Genomic DNA, 12,918 nt, shown 5'->3' with positions numbered 1-12,918 from the left:
CTAGATGCTACTGAATCAGTTAGATCCATGATTTCAGGGAGAGATGGGCTGTTTATTGAACACTTATTGAGCTTGTGTAAAAATGATCTGGTTTCTTGATCATCTTGGGTTAAATATGGATGTGATGAATATGGTCCAAGCTCTTCATATCTCTGTTCCTGTGATCAATCAGATCTTGAACATTTTGATTTTCCAAATCTTTACATCAAGTTATTATAGGTGAAAGAAAAAATTACCTGCATCACATCAGTACTGGAACGCATTGTATATGGCTCTCTATTTCAAATAAATTAGCCTTTCATTTTTTAAATTTTAAACATGGTGAACAAACTGTAGAGAGATCTTGTAGTACTTTGAGACTAACTGAAAGAAAGAAGTTGGCTGCATTAGATTTTTGTAGGCTAAAGTCTACTTCCTCATGCATCTGAGGAAGTAGACTTTAGGGGCTGTACAAACAGCCCTGAAGGGGCGGCCTTCAACCACCCCTTCAGCCAGATCAGGGCTGCAGAAACCTCATGCCATGCCCCCTATCTGTCCTTCTGAGCGACTCCTTTTTGTGCCCTCAAAAGGGTGCCATAGCTGCCACAGCAGGACTATATGGTGCACCTTCGGCACTGCATCATCTGGACACAGTGCCGGAGGGATGTCATGATACCGCATGCTGTCTGGAGTGGTGTACGGTGTCAGGGTGTTCTGGGGGGGGGTGGAGTCAGGCGTGCATCATCAGGACGCTATGCCCCAACTCTGCCCCCAGGCTGGCCTTTCAGGACAGTCTGGACAGGGCCTTTAGTGTAGAAAAGCTCATGCTACCAACTTCTTTCTTTCAGTTAGTCTCAAAGGTGCTACAAGATCTATCTACTGATTCTATAAACTAACTAGGCTATCTCTTTGTACCTTCTACCTATACAAACTAGTTATAATAAAGAGAATATTATAACACCATTAATAGTACTCTGACAGAAAATGGAAGACTAGCTTCAACCTCTGTGGCTGATAACTGATACTATTCATTTTATGTCATCCAGTTTCAGCCTTGGGGAATGAATGTATGCCATCAGAATGAAAGGGAAATTTTTAAAGCATCTACTTGGTTTTTATACATGACAGAATATGTGTATGTAAAAGTCTGAGTGAAAATGCTTCAGAGTGGGATGTTTGCTGGAGTTTTTTGAGTTTGTGCGTCATCCTTGTGCAGGGGTCATGCTTATCTTCTCTGTATCATTCCAATTTGAGTATGTGCGCTGTTGAAGCTGGCATTTTGAGATTTATTTAAAATGTTTCTGCATAGTGTACAAGAGGTATAGCTTTCTGCATCAAACAAAAGCAAAGGACATTGTAACAAATGTTAGTATATTTTAGAACGAGATAGAAAATCTGATCTGAGCTCTTCCAGAGTCTGATGGAAGTCAATTTGCCATCATCCCTGATCATTGGTTATGGTGGCTGGGGATGATGAAGTCTGGAATCCAACACAGTTTGAAAGATCATAGGTTTCTCTTATTGGTTTTATTTTAAAAATGTGAGAGAATAATATAATTAGAATTAGAATTTGTTTTTTGAAACCAAAACAGTGCTATCTTTTTCAAAAAGATTACTCTTTTAGAGTAAATTATATATGTTAACACTCTACATTCATCATATTATATGTTAACTAGGGATTTTTCTCAATCAAGCCCCATGAAGCAGTTGAAGTAGCAATGTCAACAACAGTTAATATGATTAAAACTGCATTCCTAATAAGATGTGCATCCCAACTTGTATTAATGTTTATTTTAAAATGCTTTTGTGTTACAGTGCCATCTGTTTCTTTCTTTTTATGGTACCTGAATCTACAGTCATAAGACCCAGGGGAGATTTCTTTCCTAACAATATAACTTACACTCAGATGTTCATTCAAAGTTATGCTTTAGTGAAATGTTTCTAAGTGGGGAAATGTTCCTGGAGTTTTAAACATTAACTTCATGACGAACATGCAAATTATAGCTTCTTTTCCTGTTTCTAGACTGTGAATGAGTCTTATAAATGTCCTTGCCATAGATTTTAAGAAAGAAAAGAAAGGGAGAGAAGATATCAACACTGTCAAAAAGCAACATTTTTATTTATGGAAAAAGACTTACTAGAACTGTGGCTAAGGTACATTTGAATTATGACTTTCAAATCACCTTTTGGAGAACACTGAAATCAATTAAACAATAAGTATATTCTCATTTACAAAAGAAATCCATCAGCTGTCATTTTTGATTGATTATACTTGGATAGAGTGCTGTTTAATCTATGAATTTATTACACATTATTCCACTACTATAAAAACAGCATGTGGATTAGGCATGAGAGGTCTCAGAGTAAATGGGGAAAGAATTTTGTTTTCCTTTTGAAGTCTTGGTTACAGCTAGCAATCATCTGCTCTTGATTTAGGCAGGTTAAGTCTCTTAAGCATCAAACTACATAACTTTCTAATAAAGGTCATAGAAATAAGTATTTCCAAATATTATGTTATCAAACAACCTATTCCTGTCTGATGTAATATAATAGCTATTGTTGTAGAATCTGGCCACTAGTTTAGCAAATATGGACAATAAAATACACATATTTTTACCAGTAAGGATTAACAATATGGAAAACTAGAGCAATTTATATACTAGAAATCAATGGAATATTTCCCACCGATCAACATGGCCACTTAGCTTAAAATAACTCATTCTCTATGAATCACACAAGGAGTTCCATGCTCCTAAAGGGCCTTTAGTCTTTATTTTTTGAACACTTTCCTAGTACTTCACAAAAGACTTAGATAGATGGGCTGTGTACTCCCATGCATTATTTGCGTACTTTGAGCTATCTATTCCTGTAGCTATTCCAAAAAGGTTGTTGAAAAAACTCCATGAGGAACTCTAACAGGATTCCAAGGCTTCCTACAACTGCCAGAGTAATAGGGAAGTTTGGTTTTCTGGATCTTGATCTCACGTGCAAATAAATGAGTTTTCTTTGCCCCTAAAGGTCTTGACAAAGATTCAGGGCATGTTTAAGCATCTGGCACAATCTGGCACAACTGTTCCAATATATGGTTGAAAAGTAGGTACTTTTGTACAGTGTGTATCTGAAGATTCTGTATTCGCCTTTTGTTTTTTCTTTTGTTTTGTTTCTTTAATCATCTGGGCAGGGAATAGATTCTCCACCTTCGAAAAATTTCTGGGCTCAGATAGAAATCTAGACCCCTTTTTAGGAGTTTCTGGGGGGGAGTGGAGTACTAGATAGAGCTAAAAAGAACTTAGGAAATTTTTGTGTCTGCTATTTGGAACATTTTAGAAGCCGCTAGTCGATATCTGCTTATCTCGAACAGTCTCCTAGATACCAGTTATTTGGTTCTGGCCCATGTAATTCTTGGCTCATCATTGTGAAAAAAATTGGGGGCCCTCTTTTCTTTTCTTTACTTTATTTTTATTTTCTTTTTGCTTTGTTTCATTCTCACACTTGTTTGTATTATTTTTTCTTCTGTTTTTAAGCACCTTGTTTATTTCACCAAACAACAAAAATGTAAAATTACAGTGTAAAAAAAGGACTTAGGAAAATCAGTTTTTAAAAAGATTTGTAACTGTTACCTATTACATAGTTTCTCCTTTTATTTGCGACTATTATGCAGAGTTCAGTTTCACTTGTCACCTACTACATTATATTTTATATTACCTGTTGCTTTTTGTCCCCCTTTATTCTTTTTTTATAGAGAGCAATTTTAAAAGAACAAATTTAAAAGATTAAGAAATTTTATTTATTTAATAAAATATTTCTATCCCACCTTTTTTACAAAGACTCCATGGGGGCTTACAATAAAATCAACTTTAAAAAATAATGGCATAAAGACTTGGGTAGATACTGTCAAAATGACTCCAAATGTCCCAAAGTTTTTTTACCCCAAATAATAAGACCAATTAATAAACTTTATTATACAGAAAGCTATTTGTTTTGCTACTTTGCAAAATGAAGATCACTGTGAACAAGTTAACTGAATGTCAGAATTTGCCATGATGAGAAATATGAGTAGATACCTTAGTAGTGGTGTAGTAAAATGGGGATAATGGGGATAGAGAAACAGAGCCCTGGCTTACTAGAGGAAAGCACAGGAAGGGAAGGGAAATAGCAGAGAGGTCTGTAATTCAATTGAAATGCAAAAATGGAGACAGATGGACAGCTGGAGTAGTTAAGATATATGGCTCTGTTAGATTCTGAGTGAAGAAGTGTTTGATGGTCAACAAAGCCTTGAGAAAGATGGTTTGATAAGGAGTTAGGAAGTGGAGCAGCCAGTTAAAATATCTCTTTGATATGTTAGGAGTGTGGGCTGGAGGCTGGACAAAGGGGATTAGAATTGAATCCAACTGGTCTGAAGCAAATCGTTGTTTTGTAATCTGAATAAACTGTCAGTTAATCTCACAGCTAGCTATGTTTAACTAGCTTTTCAAATCTTTGCTTATGAATCATGACACCTAAGTATTAACATATTACAGGGTGTGTTGCTACTGGCAATACTCTGCTTCCAAGCTCTTTTACTTCCAGTATTTGGCCTTTCTGCCTAAAGAAAATGTTTTGGAATCACCTAGGTCAGTGCTACTCAAAGTGGTGTTCTGTGGACCATGGCTGTTGGTCTGCAGAGAGTTTCCAGGAAGGAAAGGAACAGTTGTAGCTAAAGGCCACAAATAATATACTCGTCCCTGGGACATGGGAGGGGGAAATATCTGTCCTCCACCTCAGGTAGCATGAGAAATCATCCCTAAAGTATTGGAGTAGCTTGTTGACCATTTTAAAGTGACAAAAACTGCATCACCATGTATAGTTGGATAATGAAGAAAGTTAAGTTAAATACACAGATGAGTTGAGAGATGAATTGAGTAGAAACCTGGAGTCTTCTGTATATGAGTTCCTGAACAGTAGGAAGAACCTCCTGATGGTAAGAGCTGTTTGACAGTGGAACACAATGCCTCAGAGAGTGGTGGAGGTTTTTAAACAGAGTCTGGTTGGCCATCTGTCAGGAGTGTTTTCATACATGACAGGGGGTTGGGCCCTTGGGGTCTTGCAACTCTATGTTTTCAGCATGGGAGAGTTCTTGTAATTGTTAGGAAAAGGGCCCTTTTTAATAATGGTTTGATCCATTATTAAAAAGGGCAGTTTTCCTAACAATTACGAGAACTCTCCCATGACGAAAATGGAAGCGTTCCACTTTAATAGCGCCAGGTGCAATCCCACCAGGAGGCTCCCATCACAGATTGGTGACGTTGGGGCGACGGGAGCATAGCAGAAGTCCAAGTGTGTGATAAACTCCATGATTCTATGAGGGGCAATGAGTTCAGTCCTAATTTCTATACATCTCAAACAGTGGTTGATATTTTTTAAAACCCATTAGTAGAATTAAGAGTATACTGGATGCATCATCAGACCGGTGCTGGTAATGTTTGATATCTCATTGCTTCATATGATAGGATCATAGTGGAGAATCCTTTTAAAATGCTTTGTCTCCTAGTACCACATGGCCAGAAAGAGGAGTGGCCTGCTTACATTGTTGTCCTTCCATACTCAGAACACCACCACCAACATCATGACAAAATGTAGGTCTGTGATTAACCTCATCATTTTCCCCCTCTTGTGCTGTTTTCAGCCTGATAAAGATGCCAATGGAGCTTTGAAAGCTTGCAACATATATTTTATGACCGGCCTGATAAAGGTTTCACTGTTTTGTGAATTTTGTTATTGTATTTTGCTATACCGCCAACATGGCTACCCTTAGCTATGACACCTTAACATAAGGTAAATGAACATTTACTTGCCAGATGCTTCAGCACAATCTGCATTAGGCTACACACTTGGTCTTGTATTGGAGAGTCTTTTAAGATGTATATTATGACCTAAGGCATTTTCATACTTTCTGCTTATATCACCATCTCAACTGCTTGGAGCACCATGTGACCCTGGAGCACAAGTGTGCTTAATCAAGCCCTCAATTGAGCTCCTTCACTCCCATGCACTCTCCTTTTCTTGTCATAACACATTTCTCCCATTTTGAGGGATCCACATCCAAATTTAGTCACTTTGGTTCAGTCACTCCTAGTTTTGCAAAAATAATATCCCTTCCCTATTTCATTGTTCTCTCAATAATCAGTCAAACATCTGTGGCCAATGAATACATTTAGCCCTCATTGGTCTGTGCTGAGATAGTCCCTAACCCCTCAATCCTGCTAATGACTAACAGTGTGCTATAAGGTTCTTCCCTGGACCCAATGCTATTCAACATCTTTATCAATGATTTGGATTATGAAAAAGAGGGCATTCTTATCAAATCTGCAGATGACACCAAGTTTGGAGGATAGCTAATTCATCACAGGATAGGATCAGGATTCAGGATGACCTTAACAAATTAGAGAGTTGGAGCAAAACTAACAAAATGAATTTCAATAGAGAGAAATGTAAGGTACCACATTTATGTGAAAAAATTGAAGACTCAGTTATAGGATGAGTGACTCCTAGCATGACAGTACATTCAAAGGGAATGTGGGAACATTAGGGGTTGAACACACAGGTGAAAAGGCCCATGTTCGTCCCTGCCTGGTGTCATCCTGTTTGGATGATGCAAACCATCAGCCCCTCACCAGGAACAGCCAGTGTAGAAACTGACCTTGCAGTCCCAGACTGACCCTTAACATGGTCCAAAAGGACTGGCTTTTCTTGGAAACTCAGGTCTACTCAGGGCCTACTTCCCGGAAATTGTACCACAACAGCCAGTAGACTGCACAAGCCTGTGAGCCCCTTACCTGCCACCACCATTGCATCCACTCAGAAGGCCTCCATCACAGCCAGTGATGTTGGAAGGGAGCACATGGTCACATGTAGCCAGGTATTCCAATTCCCCCTTATGGGCCATGATAAGGGCCTTCAGAGTGGATGTGATGGCAGCAGCAGAGAAGGAGTTCCTGGTGGTGGATCCATGGCAGGGCAGTGAGCAATTGTGTGAACAGCCATCTATTACTGTGGTGGCCTAGGGACTGAACCAGGTCAGAACCACAGGCAGGATAACATAGGGTTGGCCCATGGTATCCTGTTCATATGTATAGACCCTGAGTAGACCACATGCTGAACATGAGTCCAGCATGATACAGAAGCTAAAAAAGCCAATAAGAACATAGGTTGCATCAATAATGGTATAGCATTTAGATCAAAGAAAGTGAAAGTACCACTGTCTTCTGCTTTGATCAGACCTCACCTGGAAGAGTAGATCCAGTTCTGGATACCACAATTTAAGAGGGATATTGACAAGCTGGAGTGTGTCCAAAATGTCTAGAAACCATACCCCCTATGAAGAGCAGCTTAGAGATATGTTTAGCCTGGGGAAGAGAAGATTAAAAGTTGACAGTCATGTTTAAATATCTGAATATTTGAAGGGATGTACTGAAGAAGGAGCAGGATTATTTTCTGCTGCCCCAGAGCAGTGGCTTCAAACTACAGGAAAAGAGATTCCACCTCAACATTAGGAAGAACTTCTTGAAAGAAAGAGCTGTTTGACAGTAGAATACACTACCTTTGAGTGTAGTAAAATCTCCTTCTTTGAATGATATGAGAAAAATCTCCAGGACACCAGGTTTTGGAAGTCTTATTTTAAATTTTTGTAGTTATGTAGTTTGTATTGTGTATGATGTATCGTTGTATATTGTAAACTGTATTTTATTTGTGCTGTCTATGTGTTGTGTGTGTAAGATATGTTTGTAATGTTTTCTTTCTTCTTTTTGTTATAATTCTTAATAAAGATTAAAAAAATCTCTTTCTTTGGTTGTTTTTAAATACAGGCTGAATGGCTATCTATCGGGAGTGCTTTGATTGTGTATTCCTGAATGGCAGAGGGTGGACTAGATGGCCTTTGTGGTATCTTCTGACCCTATGGTTCTGTTTTATTAATAACAACAAATAATATTAACAATAACAACAACAGCAACAATAATTTCAAATTTTAGAGTTCTACCTAACCTCTGATATCTCTCCCCCATATGTGGGTAACCCTATTGGTACAAAAGGAATAGCTCTCACTTTAAACATCAGCAATAGAGGGAACAATGCAGCTCTGTATTAGTATTACTTCGCATTAGTATTATAGTAATATCCAACAGAGTTAGACATAGTGAAGTTAAGTAAAGTCAAAAATGCTTAATTATTTCAGAGCTGTGACCAGGTTTTACAAAATATAAATATATGTTTTATTCATTTGTTGCTATCTGATGGTTGTTAGCTAATTTGGGATGTCTTTGCTTTTTAAAAAAAGAATAAATAAATGGCACATAAAATAGTAGCCTTTAAGTTTAAACCATTTTTGAAAGCTGAAATCCTTTAGCCTCTTACCAGTAGGCAAGCTCTATTGAATTCAGTAGGACTGGTCACTGAGTAGACATGTATAGGACTGAAACCTAAATAGATTATAATATTAGGATACAGCCCAACTGAAAGTACAGCACAATTGTAAATATGCCTACTGAGAAGTAAACTCCTCTGCATTCAGTGAGACTTATTACAAGGTCACTGTGTTTATGACTTCATCCCTAACTTCTTTTTGATATAAGTGAATAAAAACCAGTACTCGGTTTTCTTCCACTGAAAATCCATGCAATTGCAAAGGCCCTTAAACTTGAGTGAATTGTGTGTTGAAGTTTAAGAAATGCAGTAAACTCAACAGGGCTTTCACAACACGAAAGAGAAGTGGATAGGACCTCTTTCTAGTTGTTACAAGGGCAGCTAATATAATTTTTGAACTTCATGACAGCTTCCTTGCTTTTAGCACCATGAAATAGCCATCTTATGGGTGAGTTCATTTAGAAATGTTCTTTCATCTATGCTTGCAAAGTCAAAGTTTTTCCTGTCATCCCCTTATGCTGCATTGACCAGAAATATGATACCACAGTACAAAATGACCTACAAAAAATGATAGCTGGATGAGTTTGGTCTTATAAATGTGCCTTCAAACAAAATGTTACCTGCAATGAGATGCCTATCAACCAGAACTTAAGAATTATTATGGTATGATTAAGGTGTTTCCAGGTAGATTAAATTTTCAGGGGGCCTAATGAAGGTGTTGATCATGCAGCTATTTAAAAACATTTGATACATTCTTCAAATTAAATATAAAAATATATTTAGTTTTATATTCAGATGCAGTGATCTTGCATCAAGAGACATATATCTGTCACATAGCTACATTTCTATATCTATATCTCCTGATGTCTTCTAGATATTTTGGGCTTCAGTTTCCAGAACTCTTAACTGATGGCCAAGCTGACTGGGGCTTCTGGCAGTTGAAACCCAAAACACCAGGAGGACAAATGTTTGGGGACCACTGGATTGCAGCGCTCAACAGGAAGAATTACAAGACTGAACAACAGACCTTTGGATTAGTAGGGATGTTGATGCCATTACTGTAAACACCCCTAGCTCTGGCTAGCCTGTTCCTTTTAAACCATCTGAACTGTACTCTGCCATCTCTACGTGCATTTTTGTGCAAAAATGTTGTTTTTTTGCAAGCTATTCCTATTTTAAAGGGGTATGTTAAACATATTGTTTAAAGATTGCAGATTAGTACTTAAATAGGATGGATTTATGAACACATGAGAAAGTGACAAACTGGTATTATTATTATTATTATTATTATTATTATTATTATTATTATTATATCTCTTCTAGAAAGAAACCTTTTTTCAGTTCATTATACATACATATAATAAACTAACATGGCATGTGAAATGTATGTAGAATGAAAGATGATAGCTCAAATCACAAGAAATATCTGTCCAAAGAAAGGAAACATTGTGCTTAGTGTGCATTTGTAGTGGGTCTTCCTGCTCATTTTGTTTAGATAAAATATATGACAGGGAACAATTAACTTGAAAGGATCAAGTATATGTGGAAAGGACAATTATCAGAGGAGAATGAAGCTAAAGAAATGTTTTGCAGATGTAGTGCATTTAAATTAATAAAATCTCATTAGGTTTTATGTTTGCCAATAATGGCTGGAAAAGTTACCATACATTGTAGGAACAATTACCCAAATCTTCACTGTCTCATTAGGTTTGTCATACTGTTTTCATTATAATACATTAGAACTTGCAAGTGAGCCTTCAGTAATGACATATTGTTCCAATTCTCCTTTCAGCAGGCTCTAAGATATTTTAGTATTTGTGTTATAAGCCAGCAGGTGTCTTCACTTTGCTCCCCCCCAATCAGTTTTATACACAGACCTCCAGACATAGAAAGGAATGTAAAAGGGCTTTCAACAGTCACATAAAAATGAGTCTGATTAGACTAAAGCAATACACACTATTTTTATGTTTTGAGCATAATTCAAAGCATTAAAAACATGCACCTTTGGAGTATATCCCTGGTTCTCACTAAAAGCAACTTCTGATGTGCATAAATAACTATATATGTTATATGGAGACATTCACCTAGCAAATAACAATAGTGGGTTAAGCATTTAAGAGATTACTCACTTCAGTGACAATAATCTTTGAGCTACGAGGATAAAATAATCAAATGAATAAAATCAATAATTCCTACAATTAAAAATTATAAGCAGTGTAAGTATGATATATGTGCAATATTGGAATCATAGATTCATGGAACCGGAATGGATCACAAGGGACATTCCGTCCAACCCCCAGCTGTGCAAGAATACAAAATCAAAGAACTCCAGATAGGTGGCCATCCAACCTCTGTTTAAAAGAAGCAAACACTACCGCATTTCAAGACAGTGTTTTCCACTGTTGAACAGCTCTTACCACCAAGAACTTCTTCCTAATGTTTAGGTGGGATCCCTTTTCCTATAGTTTGAATCCATTACTCCATGTTCTAGTCTCTGGAGCAGCAAAAAAACAACAAAACAAAAGAGAGAGAAAAAGGAAAAGGAAAAAAAGCTTGCTACATCCTCAGTATGGTACCCCTTCAAATACTTAAGCATGGCAATGATGTCACTGTTTAACCTTCTCTTCCCCAGACTAAACATTCCCAACTCCTTAAGTTGTTCCTCATACGGCATGGTTTCCAGGCTTTTCACCATGTTGGTCACCCTTTTCTGTATACATTCCAGCTTGTCATTGTTGTCAACATCCCTCTTAAATTGTGGTGCCCAGAACTCGACACAGGTGTTCTGACCAAAGCAAAACAGAGTGAAGCAGACACTACACTCCTATTGATGCAGTCTAGTACCATATTGATTTTTAAAAGCTACTGCATCAAGTGTTGACTGATGTATACCTTGTGGTCTACTAAGACTCCTAGATCACTTTTGCATGTACTGTTATCAAGCCAGGCATCACCCATCCTGTATCTGTACATTTTATTTCTTCTTTCTAAATGTAGCACCTTGTATTTCTCCCTGTTTAGATTTATTTTGTTAGTCATGGCCCAGTTTTCTAATCTGTCATGGTCATAATTCGGTCTGTCTTGTGGGGTAGTGGCTCCCCTCCTACTTTTGTGTCCATGTGGCAGATTTGAAAGCTGCCCTATTACTTCTTCAATCAGTCAATTGATGTGATTTGATTCCCACCGCCCCAGCCTTAGATTGTGTCCATGGACGTGTAATTAATATGCTTCTATCATGAGTGCACAGAGTATGGGGCAAGCGTTTAAATTAAAAGAAAAGAAAAAAATGTGCAAATTAGCTAATCTAGCAAAAATTTCATGACACTTTTTGGTCGCAGGAAAAAAAAATGCTGTGTACTGAATCCCACAAAGTGAAGATTTGAGTGTAAAGTCATGTCATGAATTGTTCGTTTCAATGTTATATAATTATATGAAATAAGGGAAATTAAAATAGTTTGGGTAAGGAATGATTGTCAAGTTTCAGTAGTGGAAGGTATAGTTTGCTTTAAGTGGAAGATGCAAATGAGTTTACTATTCCAATAGAGGTTTGCAGGTTGGAATTGGTCAGTGTAAAAGAACAGTAGGGCCCGTTAACAGACCGCCAAAAGGGGGTCTTGGGCTGCTGCCGGTTGCAGCGGCAGAGGAGCCGCAGCAGCCAAACACGAACACGACTGTCCTCCACGCTGCAAAAAAGGAGCGTGGAAATCGTCGCTCACTTTCCGGCAACCCGGAAAGAGACGTTCGCAAGTAAGGGATGTTAAAGAATATTCTGCCAAAATGCGAAAGAGGAGAAAAATTAGGAGGAAAATGCCAATGTTTTAGACAAGTTTCTATAACATGGTTTAGAAGAGAGAAATGTCTGTAGTAAGTTCTCGATCAATGAGTAAGAATATTGATGGTTAGTCATTTCGAAATGAGAGGGAGAGAAGAATCCTTGCATCTGAACGTCTCGATAAGCACGAATATTTGCATATTTTTTTTGTGTAAGAAAAGGTCTAACCATTCATCCTGGAGGCTATTTCTTTTGTTGAGGTGATTTGCTCCAAACGTTTGCTTAAATGCACAGCAGCTTTGCTTTGAAAAACAAAAGATAACAAAAGGTGAGAGAGGTTCTGCCCTTGTGAATGGCCATGATGCTCTGACATGTCAAATTCTCACAGAAAAGAAGAACTTGAAATGCAAATCGAAAACGTAGATAGTAGGAGAAGATATTAAGACAGGTATTTGTGATGATGAAAAAAAATGACTAATCACATGTGATGGAAATACAGTTTACATCACTATGATCTGTAGATTAACCTTGCAGTGGAGACATTTTGAATTTGGGTTTCCAAGGCCAAGATAAATTCAAGTAGATACAAAACACAAACACACACAACACACACACACACACAATGCAAAATGAAATGTAGGTTTTTGCCTTAGCAGTCATCACCTTGAGAGAGCTGGAGAAGAGAGGTTTGTTCATGTCCTTGTGCCTGCTGAGGAGGTGAGAGAATGTGGTCCATGAGTTATTATTAGTATGAAATTGCATGACCT

At 37.6% G+C, this 12,918-nt stretch overlaps 1 non-coding gene across 1 annotated transcript; it reads right to left on the bottom strand.

The window, feature by feature from the left end:
* Positions 1-1,150: 1,150 nt before the first annotated feature.
* LOC121927433 lies at positions 1,151-1,255 on the bottom strand. The gene has a single exon (XR_006103207.1). It is a non-coding gene; the product is annotated as a U6 spliceosomal RNA (small nuclear RNA).
* Between the last annotated feature and the right edge of the window lie 11,663 nt (positions 1,256-12,918).

Source organism: Sceloporus undulatus, chromosome 3 (assembly GCF_019175285.1).
Source record: "Sceloporus undulatus isolate JIND9_A2432 ecotype Alabama chromosome 3, SceUnd_v1.1, whole genome shotgun sequence".
In the NCBI taxonomy this organism is placed as follows: Eukaryota; Metazoa; Chordata; class Lepidosauria; order Squamata; family Phrynosomatidae; genus Sceloporus; species Sceloporus undulatus.
This window is presented reverse-complemented; position numbering and strand designations above follow the sequence as displayed.